Raw genomic sequence first — 20,118 nt, forward strand, 5'->3', positions numbered from 1 at the left:
TTCACCATCAACCTAGTATAGAGATGAAAGACAAAAAAATCAGGCAAAAATATCAACAAAGAAAATAAATCAGAAACCTTAAGAAAGAACCAAGACTTTAACCTAAAGAAACACAGTAGAAGAACAACATAAGAACACAGTAGAAGAATCAACATAAGAAACACAGTAGAACACGCTAAAAATCAGAGAAGGCTTCGAACTAACTAAACAAAACCCTAAATCGGAAAAGATAAAGGTTTTGAAGGTAAAGTTTTGAAAGAGACTTTGAGAAAACGTTTAAAAGCTTAGAGAGAACACAGATCTACAACGGATTTAAAAGAATCAACAAAACCTCGAAGGTTAGGGTTTCAGAAGAACCCAGATGGTGAGAAAGGCTTGGAAAGTCATTGATCTAAGCAGGAGAAGTCAAGATCAGGCTTGAATAACCATGGCTAGCCGGATCAAGGTTGAAGATGACCGGAGAACTGAGATCAACCAAAGTCTGGGCCAAGCTTCTTCAAGGTCGGCCTTGAAACTATGATAATCGAGCATGTAGGAGTCATAGGAGGCAGATACAGGCCTCTAATGGCTTTGGAAGCCATGGATTTTGGCGATTTCAAGGTGGAAGCGGAGGAAGGCCTTGAGGGGAGCTTGAGAGAGAATTGGGGGAAGGGGGAATTCAAGGGCGGTTATAGGTGCAAAATGACCAGGGTTTGGGGGTAGGTCAGGATTAATTTAGGAAAGGGCAGATGTGAGTTGTTGATCTAAGTGATCAATGACTGGGATTAAAAGGGGGATCCAGGCGGGTTATTTAAAAGGGTCGTGGGTTGGGTAGATTTAGGATTTGGGCTGGGTAATTGGGTTTGAGATTGGGTTCAAATTGGGGTTGATTTAGGGTTATAATTGAAATAAACATGGCTAGTATTTAAATAAGGTGGTGATCTTTCAGCCATGCAAATGTAAATAAGGTGGCAATCTTTCAGCCAATGCAAATATAAATAAGGTGGCAATCTTTCAGCCAATGCAAATATAAATAAGGTGGTGATCTTTCAACCAATGCAAATGTAAATAAGGTGGCGATCTTTAAGCCATGCAGATGGAGGCAGAGCTTAGTTTTGGAAGGCAGAATGGTAGCCTTATGCAATGCAGGAATGCAGATGGAGATAGAGCTTAGTCTCGGAAGGCAGAATGGTAGCCTTATGCAATGCAAGAATGCAGATAGAGGTAGAGATTAACCTCGGAAGGAAGAATGGTAGCCTTATGCTAGAAGTAAAAGGGCAAATGATAATAGAATTTCTTAGCTGATAGCAGATTGCGATATTGCGACTGTTGGGGACATTTCCGGCGGATAGCAACTGTGAGTAAGTGCAACGGTTCTGAGAGTTGTATTTCTGAGCGATGTGAGTCTCGTGAGTGTATAGTATATTTGATGATTTTGCAAATCAAGTGCTTGCATCCAAAGAAATCGTGAGTTTTGTAAAGGGGGAAGGTTAGTTCGTATCCCCGCTGGCTCTGCTTGACCTGCTCGGATTTGATCTAGTGACGTTGCACGTATCATTAGGGGTAGCGTTGCTAAATAGAGCAGTTTCAGAAATAAACATGCATGATTTTGTAAAGAAAATGTAACAATAAATACATAATTAAGAATAGTTTTCTTTAGATGAACCGACGACTGCGACGTGGTCCAAGACATTGCAACCTTCCTTGTTACGGAATTTTTAGGGTCCTCCTCAAAATTTTGCCCTAGTTTACTGGGTTGCTGCTTCTGACTACTGCTAGCGATAATTTGCTGAAATCGACTTCCGAATTTTAGGGTCCTCCTCAAATTCTGTCCCAGTTTCTAATCGCAGGGGGAAATGAAAATTTTATTGAATTGTGACCGAACTCGTAGGGCTGCCTACGTATCCCCTCTTAAACGAGAATCGGGTCAGGTGTAGTTTAATTGCATCATATGAGGAAAGCATAAAGATTACACATAGTAACGCTTGACTGCATCCGAATTGATCGTCTTTGGCCAGACTTCTTCATCCATTTCTGCAAGTATGAGGGCTCCTCCTATTAGAACCCGGTGAACCATGTATGGACCCTGCCAGTTGGGAGAGAATTTCCCCTTGGCTTCATCTTGATGCGGAAAAATTTTCTTTAACACCAGCTGCCCTAGTGTGAGCTGTCTCTGCTTAACTCTTTTGTTGAAGGTTCTGGACATTCTGCTCTGATAAAGCTGACCACGACAAACACCGTTCATTCTCTTTCCATCGATAAGAGCCAGCTGCTCGTAACGACTCTTCATCCACTCTGCATCATCGAGCTCTACTTCCTGTATGATCCTTAGGGAAGGAATTTCTACCTCGACGAGAATGACTGCTTCTGTACTATAAACCAGCATATATGGGGTTGCCCCAGTTGATGTGCGGACTGTGGTGTGGTACCCCAATAAAGCAAATAATAGCTTCTCGTGCCACTGTTTATGCTTCTCTATCATTTTCCTTCGTATCTTCTTAATATTCTTATTGGCGGCTTCTACGTCCCCATTCATCTGAGGTCTGTAGGCTATAAAGTTCTTGCGTCTGATCTTGAAAGTTTCACACATGGCTTTCATCAAGTCACTGTTGAGGTTGGAGCCATTATCAGTAATGATTGACTCTAGAATCCCGAATCGACAAACAATTCGGTCACGGACAAAGTCTGCCACGACTTTCTTGGTTACTACTCTGTAAGATGCTGCTTTAACCCATTTGGTGAAATAGTCAATTGCTACCAAGATAAACATGCATCCATTGGAAGCGGCGGGCTCGATTGGTCCAATAACATCCATTCCCCAAGTGGAAAACGGCCATGGTGAGCTCATTGCATTAAGCTCATTTGGAGGTACCTTTATCATGGCTGCATATATCTGGAAGTGGTGGCATTTCCAGACATACTGGATGTAGTCCGTCTCCATAGTCATCCAAAAGTAACCAGGTCGGAGTATCTTTTTTGCTAAGACAAAGTCGTTCATATGCGGGCCGCAGGTCCCAGCGTGAATTTCCTCTAGTAGCCTGGATGCTTCCTTTGCGTTGACACACCTTAATAATCCCAAATCAGGAGTCCTCCTATACAGGATTTCTCCTCTGTGAAAGAAATTATTGGACAACCTCCGAAGTGTACGTTTCTGAGTAGGATTTGCAAGTTCTAGGTAATCTCCTTTCGCCAAATATTCCTTGATATCATGAAACCAAGGTTTTCAGTTTGCTTCTTCTTCAAAATGAGCACAATAAGCAGGCTGATCATGGATCTTTACTAGAATGGGATCAATGAAGTTTTTTTTCTATATGATGTATCATGGATGATTGGGTAGCCAATGCATCGGCGAACGCATTCTGGACCCTAGGAACATATTGGAATTCTGTCTATGATCCTCTTTCTCAATTTTTGCACATAATGCAGATACGGGAGTATCTTGGAGTTCTTGGTTGCCCATTCTTCTCGGACCTGATGTATAAGCAAGTCTAATCTCCAATCACTAGAAACTCTTGAATGTTCATGTCAATATCCATCTTGAGCCCTAAGATGTAGGATTCGTACTCGGCCATATTGTTGGTACACGGGAACCTGAGTTTGGCAGACACCGGATAATGCTGACCGGTTTCTGATACCAGGACTGCTCCTATGCCAACTCCTTTGAAATTTACTGCTCCATCGAAAAACATTATCCAACTGTCACAGGATTCTGCAATATCTTCTCCTATGAATGATACCTCCTCGTCGGGAAAATACATTTTCAGGGGTTCATATTCTCCATCCACGGGATTTTCAGCAAGGTGATCTGTCAATGTCTGACACTTGATCGCTTTCTGAGTCACGTAGATAATGTCGAACTCACTCAACAGGATTTGCCACTTGGCTAGTTTGCCAGTGGGCATGGGCTTCTGGAAGATGTACTTTAAAGGATCCATCCTTGATATGAGATATGTAGTATAGGCGCAGAAGTAGTGCCTCAACTTCTGAGCTACCCAAGTCAAAGCACAACAAGTGCGCTCTAACAGAGAATACCGGGCCTCGTACGGGGTGAACTTCTTATTGAGATAATAAATGGCCTGATCTTTCCTCCCTATTTCATCATGCTACCCCAGAATGTAACTGAAAGCTCCATCCAATACTGCAAAGTAGATCAATAAGGTTCTACCCGGCTCGGGTGGGATCAAGACTGGTGGTGTTGACCGGTATTCCTTGATTCTGTCGAAAGCTCTTTGGCAATCATCAGTCCATTTGGTAGCGGTGTCCTTCTTCAGCATCTTAAAAATCGACGTAGATAACTGCAGATTGTGCTATGAACAGGCTGATGTAGTTAAGTCTCCCCAAGAAACTCATCACGTCCTTCTTGTTCTTTGGCGGTGGCAATTCTTGAATAGCTTTGACCTTTGATGGATCCAGTTCTATTCCTCGGTGACTCACAATAAACCCAAGTAGTTTTCTGGCAGGAACCCCAAATGCATGCTTTGCGGGATTCAGTTTCAGGTTGTACCTCCGTAATCTGTTGAAGAACTTCCTCAAATCTTCCATGTGGTCAGTGGCTTTCTTGGACTTGATAAAAACATCATCTACGTACACCTCTATCTCCTTGTGTATCATATCGTGGAAGATGGTAATCATGACCCTCATTTAAGTGGCCCCTGTATTCCTTAGGCTGAACGACATCATCTTGTAACAGTACATTCCCTACGGCATAATGAAAGCCGTTTTCTCAACATCTTCTTCATCCATCCAGATCTGATGATACCCAACAAAATAATCCACAAATGACTGCAATTCATGCTTGGCGCAATTGTCGATCAGGATGTGTATGTTTGGCAAGGGGAAGTCATTCTTCGGACTGGCCTGGTTGAGATCCCGGTAGTCAACACAGAAACTATCCTTCTCATCCTTCTTTGGTACTGGCACAATGTTGGCTAACCATGTTGGGTATTCTACTACCCTGAGAACCTTGGCTTTGACTTGCTTAGTGACTTCTTCCTTGATTTTCAGACTCATGTCAGGCTTAAACTTTCTGAGCTTTTGCTTTACCGGCGGACATGTTGGATCGGTTGGCAGTTTGTGAGCCACAATAGATGTACTTAGACTAGCAATGTCATCATACGACCAAGCGAATATGTCTTCATATTCCCTTAGAAGTTCTGTGTATTCCTTCTTTTCCGATGGTGATAAGTGGACATTGATTCTCGTTTATTTGACGTTCTCTGTGTCTCCAAAGTTAACAATCTCGGTCTCGTCCAGGTTGGACTTAGGTCTGTTCTCAAAATTCTCAACTTCCTTAACAACCTCTTCTGGTGTTTCATCTTCCTCTGAATCTGTGTCCATTTGTTGCGTTGTCTCATTGTATGTCATAGTCATTGGTTCATCAAGATAAGTAATAGTAATGTTGTATAAGTAAAGTAATGAGAGAAAAATAATAATGAGTATTGATTCATAAGAAAATTCAAAATGCTTAATAAATCGCACAATCATTTTGAACATTGGAGATCTTATTGCGGGAATTAAAATGCGAAAGGAAAATCATTTAGTAAATAAAAATAGTGCATAATGCTTGTTTTAGCCTTGCTACCCTGAGGCTCATCGGGCTCTGATTGTCATGATGGTCCATTAATTTAGGTGTGCCCCTCTTCTTATGGCCTATATGGAAGGGCCTTCCTCTCCCTCCTCCTCGAGAACAACACAACAGTCCATGTCATTGTCTTCTAAGAACAAATTATTCACCGCGGCAAGTGCTTCTTCTTCTCCTAACACATAGATAACATCGGCCGGTTGGAAAGTTTGCTCCAAATGTGGTATTGGTTGCTCCAACGAATAGTAAAGACCGTGCCATGGTGGCGACCAGTGGTTGAATTCCTCCCAGGTGTACTCATATCCCAGACCGAAAGTAGTGCCATGCTTCTTGAGCTTTATGGGCTTAGCGATTCCTTGGAGGTTCTTGCCAAGCCCTTTGTCAGGTTCGTACCCACACCAATTTAGTATACTCTCGATGTTGTTATCCCACCATTTGTCTTTGTCAACAACATTCACCCGTTTGATATGATGGTAAGTCTCTCCACCTAGCTTCTTTCTCCCTTTGATTGACGGAATGGTCAGGTGACTGTATATGGGATTGCTACCGTCGCCGTGAATGATCACTTCCTGGTGATTCTACTCAAACTTCACCACTTGATGTAGTGTTGATGCTACAGCCACAATGGCATGGATCCATGGCCATCCCAACAGCCGATTGTAAGATGCCAGCACGTCTCCGGTAATATGTTTAGGTGTGAGTACTGCCCAGAGTTCATTTCAGACTCTTAGGGAACTCTAACACACTCAAATGGGAGAAAGACTTTGGATCTTGATCTTATGAAGTTGGTTTACCTCATAGTTCAGACAGGAAATCTGAATCAGACTCTCCTTTGGTTGTACTTTTATTTACATTTTTTTCTAATGTATTTTACTTTATTCTGGGCTACAATAATCTGTAATAAATATTTGGGTCTGCCTAGTGAAACGGGGCTGGGTAACTATGCATGCAAAGGGTAGAAATTATGCTTATAGGACTGTTGCAATTCTGCATATTCAGCTTCTTATAGAAATTATGCCTATATGATTGTTCTAAATTCTGCATTCTCACATAGATACCACGTCTATAGGTTTTCGAATTCTGCACATTTAAATGCATATAGAAAACATGTCTATAGGGAATTCTGAATGTCCATTTTCATATAGAAATCATGATCATAGGTCTGCTACTCTCGTTTAGAAATTATGCCTATAAGTCAATATGAATTTTGCATATGCATATAGAAAATATGCCTATAGGTCCTTCTGAATCTTGTATATCCATTTCATCGAGAAATCATGTTCATAGGTCTTAAATAAAATTCAGCACCTAAATATCATGCCTATAAGGTTTCTGTGTTTTTGTCAGGTCAATAAGGTTTCTGACCAATTACGCATAGAAAGCATGTCTATAGGAATTATTAATCTGCATCACTTCATTCACGTCTAGAGCTAAATCAGTAATAACAAGTATCATCATTTACAGAACTCATGACCTTCATAAAAGCTTGTTTCCTTTAATATTCTGAAAACCTTTTTAACCAGTACGCGTCAGTTTATTGTTATTGCTTTCTGAATTCAGTAGATACCATGCCTATAGGATCCTTGTCCAACACTTAGGCAAGCCTTAGGGCGAAGTTATAAACTGAATCTATGTTATCAACTACAACCAGCATGCAGGCCTAACTCGGGCTTCTTATCTGAATTATGTAATAAATCAGTCTGCCTCAGCCTTTAAGTTCTTAATCAGACCATAAACAGTATGTGTAAGTCTTGCTAATTACTTGATTTCTCTGTTTAAAGGAGGTGTATCTGAGCCTTTCTACTTGTTTTATGCTTTCCCCCAACTTGCTATACATGTTTTGTATGTGGCCTTAGAATTTTGCCTTTTGAAACTACAAATAAGCCTAATAGCGCCCCCCCCCCTCTTAGGATTAGTAGTCCTAAATGCCTCCTAGACTGATAGGATTGGGACGGGTAATAGCATGCAATAAATAAATGAGACCATTTCGCGCTTTAATACCTTAACGGGGTGGGAAAGGGTAGATATGGATATGATGACCACGCGATAACATCTCGTGTAGCCCCTCATTGAGGAGTGATTACCGGATGTTATGTGGGGTGATCCATAATATTAATAAACCTAGGACCTCCCCCCCCCCCTTCCTTTGTTTCTTTGTTTCTTATAAAGATTTCAAACTATTTCTTTTTACGAAAATCAGCTTCCTTTTAATTCTTTCCAATTTTGTTTGTAACCATTATGTGAAAATTCCCTCTTATTTGAAGTTTTTATTTGCCTATATATTATTTGCACCTAAATTCACAACAATAGTCTGGCCGGAAACTACACTAGTAGATCTTGAGGGATGCCTAACACCTTCCCCTTGGAATAATTTCAAGCCCTTACCCAATCTCTGGTTACTCAAAACAAACCCTTCCTGGTGTCCTAATGCACCCTAATCATTAGGTGGTGATTGTTCTATTCAAACCCAATTCCCAAAAGGGAATGAGTTGTCCTCCCAAATGTCACAAACCCGATTTCGCTCGAGAAAAAGGGGGCGCGACACCAACTCCTCCGAGAGAACGAAGCCCCTAGCGCCGATCTCCTCGAGTACCTCTCTTCGGGATCTACAACGAACATTTTCCTCAATCCTCTTCTGACAATTAAGGGCCCGCTTCAACTCGGCTTGGGCATCATCAACATTCTTCATATGAATCGACATCTCCTGATCAGCCTTGGTGCGAGTTAACAATGCTTTAACCCGGGCATCGGTTATCTTAGCCCTGACCTTCGGGAGATCGGACTCGAGCTTCATGATCATATTTGTTTGAACTGTATCATTGTCACGAGCCAAACAGAGTTGGGCCTCGAAGGCGGGAACCTTGGCCAAGGCGCCCCTCTCCTCTAAAGCTTGAGCCTGCACCTGAGCCCTCAGTTCACCGCAGGCATTCCTGACGCGGTCGGCTTCGCCCCTAAGGTACTTCTGAGCCTTCGTCTTTTTTTGCAACTAAAGAATAAGCAAAAGCCTAAACTCAAAGGTTAAAAAAACCAAAACGCTTACTACGGGAGGTCACCTTCCCCATCAAATAGCTCTCGTAACTCGAGCTCTGGTACGCACCATATCGCTAGTGCATCAACGCAACCTCCTTTTCCACGCCAAGGAGCCTAAGGGACTCACCCTCATCCAGAATTTTCCGAAGCTTGGCCCCATGATGGAGCAGCTCAGACCTGAGCCTATCAAAGTCCTGCAAAATAAAGATTCGATAAAGAAAGGAAGACGCGAAATACAGAAGGATTGCGCCGAAACTCACCATGAAATGAAGTCGGCGGACTTCCTCGAAGGCAGAGCACACTCTTGTTGGTCCTGCCCCTTCGGCCCCGAAAGAACCAACCCCAAGCAAAGCATATTCACTAGGAGGAACCACCATTCTAAAGCCAAACACTCCGGGAACAGCAGGTTCGGGCGATGTCCTCTCCTCGAAGACACGGGCCCATTGATCCCCATTAAAAGCTCCACCGCATTGCGGGTACAAATCTCGTGTATTGCCATCGTCCCTCAGCTCGGAGGCCAATGGTTCCTTCCCTCTTCGGAGGAGAACAACCTCGTCCCAAGGAACCGCCCGATACCTACAATGGCAAAGCCGGTGTACAAAAGGATAAGGAAAATGTCATCTCAAATATATGAAAACCAAGGTAGGAGCAGTGTACGCGCATACATAGGTGTTTCACCTCCCATCTGCCGCAGGACACAGCTCGCCACCGGCGCTCGTCACAAGTCGAATGGGTCGCCAACCTCCGGACCCAGTCGGGCAGATCGAGAACTTCGCTCGGCGTCCATGAAGTTGCTGCAAAAAGGAAGGAGACACAGTTACTCAACTTGTTTTCACTATAAGCAAATCTAAGGAAGCACAAGACACACCACTCACGCGCGTAATTCCATCCCCTAGGAAATAGCATGAGCTCTACGGGGATAATGTCAACCGTCCGAATTCGGACGAATAGACTGACCCGCTCTTGATCCCCATCTTTTTCATCATCGACAACAAAAGGTGTGGACGAACGGCACCGCAAGGTTAACATGCCTCGGTGATGAAAGGGCTGGTACAATCTGACGAGGTGGCTAAGCGTGAATTCAAGCCCAGCCTTTTCCGGAAAGAACCTCATCATCAGCACTACTCGCCAGAACGACGGATGTATCTACGCCAAAGTAATCTGATACTTCAAGCAGAAATCAAGCACGACCATATCAAGGGGCCAAATGCAAAAGGATATAGGTATACGTTTAAGAATCCATTAGTAGAGTCCGTAATACTCTCATCCGGGGAAAGCACCTATAGCGTTATCCCCTCGCTCCATCCACAGTGTCTCCTTACCATGTCTAGATGTTCCTCTCTTATTAAAGACACAGTTTTTACAGTGAACTCCCGCGGATCCTGAACGCTGGGAGTGGAACTCTCCCCTCCTTGCCACGCTGGCCCCGAAGTAGCTGCCATGGCTATGGTAGAATTGATAGACTAAAGCAAAGACATGCGCCACGCTTTTTGCGCCTGAAGAGACGAAGGACTTGATGCCAAGGCAGAGGGATAGCTATCCAAAATAATGATATTTGTCCAAAAGAAGCAAAAGCCACGCCACATATATGCTGGAAACAACAATGAAACGCCTATCCAGAGTAAGCCCCAGGAGGCCAACAGCCTCAGTACAGATCCCGGGGTGGTACCCGACCCCAAAGGCATCCATCGATAAGAAGTTAGGCCTCAATGAGTAAACCATATCGTCTCCAGTCTCGAGTGTAGACATGTGATTTTTGACCCTTCCCAAGAATTTTCACATTTTTAGCGTAAATATTTAATTTAGGTCTAATATAGCTATTTTAGCTAATTTTGACTATTTTACCTTATTTCGTCACAAAAAGAAAAATTACAAAAAAATATATATATACTTTAGTTTATGTGTTTCTCCTAAATTTGAAAAAAACAAAAATAGTACCTTATTTTTGTACTTTATATAATTTCGAAAATTACAAAAAAATAGTTACTAATGTCTTGCAGCCATTTTAATCTTTTGAAAATACAAAATTAGTACTTTGTATTTTTTTATCTTATCTTCATATAATTTCGAAAATTACAAAATAAATGGTTTCGTTAACGTTTTATAGTCATTTTAATCTTTAGAAAACACAAAAAAAAACAATACTTTATATTTTATCTTTATATAAAAACGAAAATCACAAAAATAGTTTTATTAATATTTTGTAGCTATTTTAATCTTGAAAAAATATTAAAAAATAGTTTTGTTTTAAATGTTAGTCTTATTTTGGTAGTTATTTTACTTACATAGGATTCATTGAACAACGTCGTGTTCTTATTCTCGGGTCCGGACAAAAGAATAATATTTGGGTTCAAACTACCCGTTTTTAGGCCTAATTTTCGGACCTAACCCATAACAATCCAAACCCACCACACCTAACACCAACTCCAAGATAATGGGGAACATCTTTTAAAAAAGAAGGAGGAGGAATACACGGACATCTTTTGAAAAGTGGGGAAAAGGAACGGAGGAGGGGAGTTTGAAAAAAGGAAAAGGTTGGATTGAAAAATGAAAAGGAAAATTGGAAAGGGACGGGTGGATTTAAAAAGGAAAAAGTTGGAAAGGAAAAAGGGTGTATGGAAAAAGAAAAGAAGGGAAAAGAGATTGAAAAAAAAAAAGAAAAAATTAGAAGAAGGGGGTCACCTTCTTCTTCATAAGGAAAAACGAAAAAAAACGGAAAGGAGAGAAAAAAGGTTTTGGACTTCATCTTCTTCTTCCTAAAAAAATTGAAAAGAAAAAAAACTCTCACTCTCTCACATTAAAACGACCCCTTCTGCTTCATCTTCTCGAATCAATCTGCTGCGTCGAAAAAAAAACTCAGCAACAGCCAACATCTCGGGTCGTTGACAGTCTTGGTCCGAGCTTCCTATTTCCGTCGAGGTTTCCATTTCAGTCCAGTGATTACTGTCGTTTTTGTGTGTGAAGATTCAATGTAAGACCCACTTTCTTTATTTTGGATTTGTTCTGCTTACATGTTTCTGTCTATGTATTTTGCTTCTTCGGTAACTTGTGTGAAGATTAATGTTTTCCTTGATTATTTGTTTTGATTTAGACACTAATCCATTAAAAGTGTGAATCCAGCGAAAGAGAAAAACAATCCAACAAATATGGAAATAGGTATCATAATGTAGTAACTGTGTTTGGTTATATGTTGAAATTGATTTCGACTGATTTTCATATCCTTTTATTAAGTTTATTTCAAATGGATCTCTATTCTATTTAATCACAGAAGAAACAAAAATAAGAAAAGTTTTACTGTTCGGTCAAGGTTGTTGCGCCAGTTATATGCCCATGTGATTATTTTACTTGTTGTTCTCTTTTTAAAAGTGAATAAAGCCATGATAACCCTGTGGCCCATGTGATTATTTTGCTTGTTGTCTTTTTTTTAAAAGTGAATAAAGTTATGATATCTTTGTGGATTCCTTTACGTTAATGTTGTCTTCATAGTTTATATTTTTTAGTTTTTTCTTGTTTTCCTTATAGTTAGCCTATGGATATGAATATGGTTAAGTTTGTTTTGATTATGAACATTCGTGCTTTAAGTTAAATGTGATCTTTTGAAATAAATCGAGGTGTGCCATTTATCAAATTTCATGGCCCTCGCAAAGTGCAAACGCGCAGTTGCTTTAGACGCATATTTAATAAAATGACTTTCCTAAATTCGGGTGTGCATTTATGTGATCCAAATCAAATCTCAACGACGTTAAAATATGTTAAAAACTACGGGCACATTGATTGTGACGTGGTCCGAGATGCATGTCCACGACGTTGCAATTCTTTAAAAATAAGAGCGGGATGAGCCTCGCCGAAGAAATACAAAATTGCGGGGCCCTCAGTACATATTTGCTTTAAAAAATTGCTTAGACTTCGGAATGGACCGTTTAACAAAACTCCACGGCCCTACCCAGAATAACAATACGCTAGTTGCTTTAGACGCACCTTTAAGAATTTATTTTCCTTAAACTCGGGTGCACATTTATGTGACCCAAATCCAAATCTCAACCGAGTCGAGATATGTCAATAACCACGGGTGCATTGATGTAACGTGGTTCAAGATATGTTTTCACGATGTTGCAATTCTTGATAAAAATAATAATAATGACAAAAGCGGTTAAAAGTTAAAATTCGCACATAGGTTCTATATGTATAAAATCAGATAATCAAGCCGAATATGACAGTTGAGCGACCGTGCTAGAACCACGGAACTCGGGAATGCCTAACACCTTATCCCGGGTTAACAGAATTCCTTATCCGGATTTCTGATACGCAGACTGTAATATGGAGTCATTCTTTTCCTCGATTCGGGATTAAAATTGGTGACTTGGGACACCCTAAATCTCCCAAGTGGCGACTCTGAAATAAATAAACAAATCCCATTTCGATTGTCCTTTAATTGGAAAAAACTCCCTACGTACCCTCGCGGGGGCGTAAAAAGGAGGTGTGACAGCTCTGGCGACTCTGCTGGGGATAAAAACCCAGAACCACTGGTTCAGGGTTCAAGAATTCGAGCTTAGAATAATTGTTATATTTGGCTTTATTATCTGATATATATTGCATGTCTGACATAACATACTAAATGTTGTCCTTTACCGCTTTGATATTATCTGACTGTATATAAACTGTGTCGAAACCCTTCTCTTTTTACCTCCGGGGAGAAGCTCGCTGGTCGAGGCTACCTATTCTGTTAGTGTCAATACCTGAAATAAGAAAGAGGACGGATAAGTTGCGAAGCCGGATGGCCTTATGGTTCCCGGTAAGTTGCCCCCTCCTCGACTCGAGTTGTCCGCTCGGGTACATAGTCTAGAACATATACCTAGGTTATAAACATAGAATAACGTGACTTCATGCCGGATCCCTAGTAGGAACGCTTATTTGCATCACATTGCATTTGACTTAGGGGACTCAACACAGGGGTTGAGTCCGTCTAGGACTAGCAACCGGAAATGAAACGACCATGCTGATGCATCCTACTTGCTCTGTACATATATTTGTTTCGAACTTGCATGTTGACCGGTTTCTCAATCTCGGGAACGTTGGAAAATTGAAGGAAAAAAAAAGAGAAAAAAAAAAGGAAAAAGAATATATCAGTTAGGGAGTTAATTGATTATTTTAGAAAAAATCAATGACCAATTACTGGCGAAACTCTGCCGAAATTTTGAAAAAAAAAAAGAGGAAAATATTTTATTTTGTTTTACTAAAAAATATAGAAAAAAAAGAGTCTTTTATTTTTGGAAAAACAGATTGTTCTATTGTTTGTTGAAAATGAAAAATTGTTATTTTGTCTTGTTTTCAAGAATAGAAAAGGAAAATAGTTTGTCTTGCCATGAAAAATAAAAATGGAAAAGAGTCATGTTTTAAAATAGTTCGGTTAATTTGCCCGAACTACGCGGGTATGATTCTCACCGGATGTGAGATACGTAGGCAACCCTCATCGGGTCCAACCCCACCTTTTGCTAAAATAGCCACACAAAAAAAATGTCAAAATTTCAATTCTGTCATAAAGAGGTCGGGTGATGCTGTTGTGTCATACATAGCCGAATGTTCCCGAAAGGAACGCCGGAAGGCTGACTTTGCATAAACAGCCACCTTTTGGGCCATGTTTAGGATTTTTGGTCTAGTTGACCCACACAGCCTTAAAAATCTTCGTCCCCGAGGCGCTGAAGGGCCGTGTTTGCAACACCAAGTCTTTATTGTAATTTGAAAAGAAAAAAAACAAAAAAAAACAAAAACAAAATAAAGGGTCAGCGGTCAGGTGAATACCGTTTGAATTTTTAGTCGAAAATAAGCCGAGCCAGCTTCGGCCGCGTCTTAAACCGTTCTTGCCGAAATAGCTTTAGAGTATCTTTCAGTTGTCGAAAGGCTATTTTTGTAAAAGAACGGACAAGTTTGTAAAGCGTCATAAAATAATCCTCCCCGGCCTCAAAATTCATGTGAAATTTGGAATGGGCCACCTTTGCAAAAATAACCGTTCGGTTGCATTTGTCAAATGGAGAACGGAAGCTGGCCATTTATTTTTGGAGTTTGTAAATCTTTTAATTAGAATATGTGGGTTGTTTGATTTTCGAGTTTGTAGGTCATCTTCAAACCTTTGAAACCCAGTTTTGTTTAATATGAAAATTGAAAAAAAAATGTTTATTATTGTTTATCTTTTATTGGTCCGAACTACGCAAGGTCTGATTCATGCGGGGTCATGATACGTAGGCAATCTCCATAAGATTCGACCACAACAAAAAAAATGAAAAAAAAAATGAAAAAAAAAAGAAATCGAAAAAAAAGAAATCGAAAAAAAAAGAAAAAAAAAGAAAAAGAAAAAATGTTGCTAATAATGAGGACCGACTGAGTCCATTCTAACCTGTTTTGTTTCGCAGAGAAAGTTAAGGTGGTTGGTTTGTGGTAAGCCGTACAATGACACCCAGAATCCTTTACTTGCATCTCATGATACACACTCTGCGGGGATCAGGCCTGATAACAAAAGCACTCGAATCCTATTGGGGAATTGTTGACTAAGGTTGATGATATCGAAGTTGGCAATGGTATGGACAATACTGATGCGAAGCTCAGTGGCTAAGATGCCAATTTTGATAAAGTGGGAGGACGCTCCGTTCCTTGGTTAGCAAGAGAGAAGCTTGTGGTGGCTTATTTTGTTGTCATTTCTGTTGTTCGGATTATTAGGGTTGTAATTCGGATATTGTCTCGTGTCAAACTGTCTTATCTTTCCGTTTTGTCATAGCGGTTTGTTTAAGTTTGTCCAGGTTGTTTTAGGATTTTATTCTGGTTTGTTTTTGTTATTCAAACCATTTCACCGGTAGTCTAATGCAAAATCCGGTCTTTTATTATTTCCAGTCATCTTTTGTTTAGTCCTTTTATCATTTTGGTCAGCGCCGATTCTAGTGACATGACATGCGCACACAGTTTGGGCCTAGTCTTTAAAGTTAATCATAAAACCCCGGAAAGGCAATCAGAACATTTAAAGGAAATAAGAACGGTTTGAGATTATTTGAAGCCCGAGTCATGTGGAACTGGGGCAAGTAAAACATAAAGAAAATCGTTAAATGCAAGATTCGCCAAATTGGCATGAGGATCGTTCATAAGAGTGAGAGTGTCGCCCAACGGTGCTTTAGAAATGACAAATGAAAAAGCAAGTGTTTAACATAATTGTCAAGTCCAGCACCATCGGAAGAGACTATAAATCTATGATCAATTGTGTTGTTTGCATTTGGCATGTTTTGAAGACTGGAATGACGAAGGCATTTTGTTCTGCTATCTAAACACTTTATCCTTCGTTACCCCCTTTGAGCCTTATTTATTTTCTTTCATACCCCTCGTTCGGAATCAATAGCAACGACTAGGAAATACGAGCCTGGAAGGTAAAGAAAAAAATCAAAAAAAAACGAAAAAAAGAAGAGAAAAATGATAACAATAAAAAAAACAAAAGAAAGTCAAATGAAAACAGAGGAATTGGGAACTACGTTTGACTTGATTCCTCAAAGAGGATACGTAGGCGCTTCACGGCTCGGTCATAGGGTGCATAGTGTGCATAGTGTGCATGGTGTGCATGGTGTAATAAAAATTAAAAAAATAATAATAATAAATAAATAATCCCCAAGCAAGAAACTGGGGCAAGGGTTGCGCTTGTTGTAAACAAATATGGTTCTGAAGGTTGTAAATTTGAACCCCGAATTGATTTGTTTTTTGAGCCTTTAATACCCTTTCTTTCTAGCCCTATCCAAAACCCACATTACGGTCCAAAGAAATACCTTCTGATCGGTCTTCAAAAGATGCCAAGTCAGACAAATGAGAGTCTTACCGGTGAACATAACACTCTGTTCCACAATAGAAAGGACTCTAATCTCCAGCAGAGAGAGTCATACCGGCAACACTCCAAATCCCCAGCTGGAAAGTGATACAAATGAGAGAGTCTTATCGGTGAAAATCTTCACGGACACCATAAGGCGATGAAAGCTGAGAGAAAAACCAAAATGAGAGAGACTTGATAGTGAAAACCCTTCGGGCACTACAAGTCGAATAAGATTGAGAATCAGATGGGGAATTGCCAATTGAAGGTCTTGAAAAACGATTGACGACGGAAGATAGGCCACAAATGCATGCCATGACCATTAGAGTCGGTGTCTGCGTTTGATAGGTTTTTATTTATAGTTTCTTTTGTTACAGAGTCATCTTTTTCATTTGTCTTTTATTCTGTTCCCTTTTTATCTTTTTCCTTTCATAGAAAAACTCCCCAATAGAGTCTGTCTGGTCAAAACAAGTGTGAATTGACTTCAAAATATGCCATCAGCTTTCCAATTATGCAAGATAAGATCTGACTAGTACATCCAAGTGGTATAGTCAGCGAGGAACAAACGCGAGGCCAGTGTCAAAAAAGATATCCCCAGCAAAAGGGAATTGACAAAAGGATTGACAAGTGTCAAGAGGGATACCCTTGCCGAAATCAAAGGTTATAAACCTCAAGGCCAAGGCCCGTTGAACAAAGCAAGGAGAGCAGTGAGCATGATTTGGGGAAATTCATACTAGACTAAAAGGTCGGGGAAATGCCAGTTTCCGAGCTATGCCACAAAAGAAGAGGGATATCCCCAGCAGAAAGGGATTATCCCCAGCAAATAATATCATCCCCAACAAGTTGTGGAGCGCAGAGCAAGGAAGGAGAAAAGGAAAAGCCATCCCAGTAGGAGTATCACAACCAACCACCACGTTTTAAACTAACAAATTTTGTTTGATTTGAAACAGGTAAAGGAAATGGCATTGATGACAGAAATGCATGCCATAAGGGAGACTGTCAAACTGGGGCAGAAAATTTTCCTTTCATTTGGAAAATTTTCTGGAAGTCAGGTACCCATTCGAGGAAGAATAAAGATAGCACCAGTCTCAAGGGAAGTGGTGTTTGAACCAGTGTTGCCCCAACATAATAAGTTTAAATGGAGGAAGTATTCCCCAGCAGACATAATAAAGGGATGACACTTGTGCTCAGAAAAGCAAAAAGTCATTATCATCCCCAGCAGCTTCCAGAAGAATGAAGCATCGACTTGAAGGGATAAAATTCCCCAGCAGCGTTATCCTCAACAACGTTATCCCGAGAAGATAACACTTTTATCCCCAGCAGTGTTGAAAAAAAAATTGAATTTGAAGGAGGGGAAGAAAGGAGACTTTCCCTAGTAGTATTATCCCCAGCAATCAGGCGTCCACCTGGAGAACAAGGAAGAGCAGTTGGAGTATTAGCAATCAGGCGTCCACCTGGAAAACAAGGAAGAGCAGTTGGAGTGTTAGCAATCAGGCGTCCACCTGGAGAACAAGGAAGAGCTGTTGAAGTATCGGCAATCAGGAGTCCACCTGGAGAATAAGGGAATACAATGGAAGTATCAGCAATCAGGAGCCCACCTGGAGAATAAGGGAATACAATTCAAATCTTAAGTAATCAGGAGCCCCCCCCCATGAAAAACAGAATGGCGTTTTATTTTTGACATTATTGGTTGAAGTCAGGAGCCCCCTGAAGAACAGAATGGTGATTTGTTGGTTGAAGTTGGAAGCCCGCCCATATAACAGAGGAATACATTCAGTCTTTTCATTTCAAAAAAAAAAAAAGAGAAAAAAAACGAAAAAGAAAAAAAAGAAAAAGGGGAAGTAGTTTGCAGAGGAATGAAACATCATACTCAAAAGGAAGTAATTTTGGAAGGAGTAAGATAACATATTTACTTAGCAGAGTTATCCTCAGCAGTGTTATCCCCAGCGGATCATCGAGATGTAGAAGTATCCTCGACAGAGTTTCGGGCAACCCAGAGTGGGTAAGGAAGAAAAGGAAAAGTCATCCCCATCAAAATAATCCCCAGCAGTTTCGAGGGAAGACAACACATGTAAGTAAATAATTCAGGAAGAAGGAAATGGTTCACCCATAGGAGATGCATTTCCTCCTAAGTTTAGTTTCACCCATAGGAGATGCATTTCCTCCTAAGTTTACTTTTACCCATAGGAGACGCATTTCCTCCTAAGTTTAGTTTTACCCATAGGAGATGCATTTCCTCCTAAGTTTGTTTTAGTTTCACCCAAGGAGATGCATTTCCTCCTAAGTTTGTTTTTACCCATAGGAGAGGCATTTCCTCCTAAGTTGTTGTTGAACCAATAGGAGAGGCATTTCCTCCTAAGTTTAGTTTCACCCATAGGAGATGCATTTCCTCCTAAGTTTGTTTTTACCCATAGGAGAGGCATTTCCTCCTAAGTTTTGTTTTTACCCATAGGAGAGACATTTCCTCCTAAGTTTAGTTTCTACCCATAGGAGAGACATTTCCTCCTAAGTTTAGTTTCACCCATAGGAGATGCATTTCCTCCTAAGTTTACTTTTACCCATAGGAGACGCATTTTCTCCTAAGTTTAGTTTTACCCATACGAGATGCATTTCCTCCTAAGTTTATTTTAGTTTCACCCATAGGAGATGCATTTCCTCCTAAGTTTGTTTTTACCCATAGGAGAGGCATTTCCTCCTAAGTTTATTTTTTTACCCATAGGAGATGCATTTCCTCCTAAGTTTAATTTTACCCCTAGGAGAGGCATTTCCTCCCAAGTTTATTTTTTTTTACCCATAGGAGATGCATTTCCTCCTAAAGTTTAGTTTTACCCCTAGGAGACGCACTTCTTAAGTTTGTTTTTACCCATACGAGATGCATTTCCTCCTAAGTTTAGTTTTACCCATAGGAGAGGCATTTCCTCCTAAGTTTATTTTTACCCATAGGAGAGGCATTTCCTCCTAAGTTTAGTTTTACTCATAGGAGAGACATTTCCTCCTAAGTTTGTTTTACCCATAGGAGAGGCATTTCCTCCTAAGTTTAGTTTTACCCATAGGATAGGCATTTCCTCCTAAGTTGTTGTTAAAATCAGGCGACCACCTACATAACGAGAGGAATATTTTTCAGTCTTTACATTTCAAGTATCAAAGTTGGGAGCCCGCCCATAGAACAGAGGCATACATTTCAGTATTTACATTTCGAGCATTGAAGTTGGGAGCCCGCCCAGATAATAGAGGCATACATTTCAGTCTTTTCATTTCAAGCATTGAAGTTGGGAGCCCGCCCATAGAACAGAGGCATACATTTCAGTCTTTAATTTTCAAACATTGAAGTTGGGAGCCCGCCCAGATAACAGAGGCATACATTCAGTCTCTTCATTTCAAGCGTTGAAGTTGGGAGCCCGCCCAGATAACAGAGGCATACATTTCAGTCTTTACATTCCAAGTGTTGAAGTTGGGAGCCCGCCCATAGAACAAGAGGCATACATTTCAGTCTTTACATTTCAAGCATTGAAGTTGGGAGCCCGCCCAGATAACAGAGGCATACATTTCAGTCTTTACATTTCAAGTGTTGAAGTTGGGAGCCCGCCCATAGAACAGAGGCATACATTTCAGTCTTTTCATTTCAAGTGTTGAAGTTGGGAGCCCGCCCATATAACAGAGGCATACATTTCAGTCTTTTCATTTCAAGTGTTGA

General features: G+C 40.6%; 1 long non-coding RNA gene across 1 annotated transcript; it reads left to right on the forward strand.

Annotated features, from left to right (window-relative positions):
* Positions 1 to 11,309: 11,309 nt before the first annotated feature.
* LOC138877110 (uncharacterized) lies at positions 11,310 to 15,465 on the forward strand. Its single transcript, XR_011402430.1, has 2 exons — positions 11,310 to 11,561; positions 14,998 to 15,465. It is a non-coding gene; the product is annotated as an uncharacterized lncRNA (long non-coding RNA).
* Positions 15,466 to 20,118: the final 4,653 nt, after the last annotated feature.

Source organism: Nicotiana sylvestris, chromosome 9, assembly GCF_000393655.2.
Source record: "Nicotiana sylvestris chromosome 9, ASM39365v2, whole genome shotgun sequence".
NCBI lineage: Eukaryota > Viridiplantae > Streptophyta > Magnoliopsida > Solanales > Solanaceae > Nicotiana > Nicotiana sylvestris.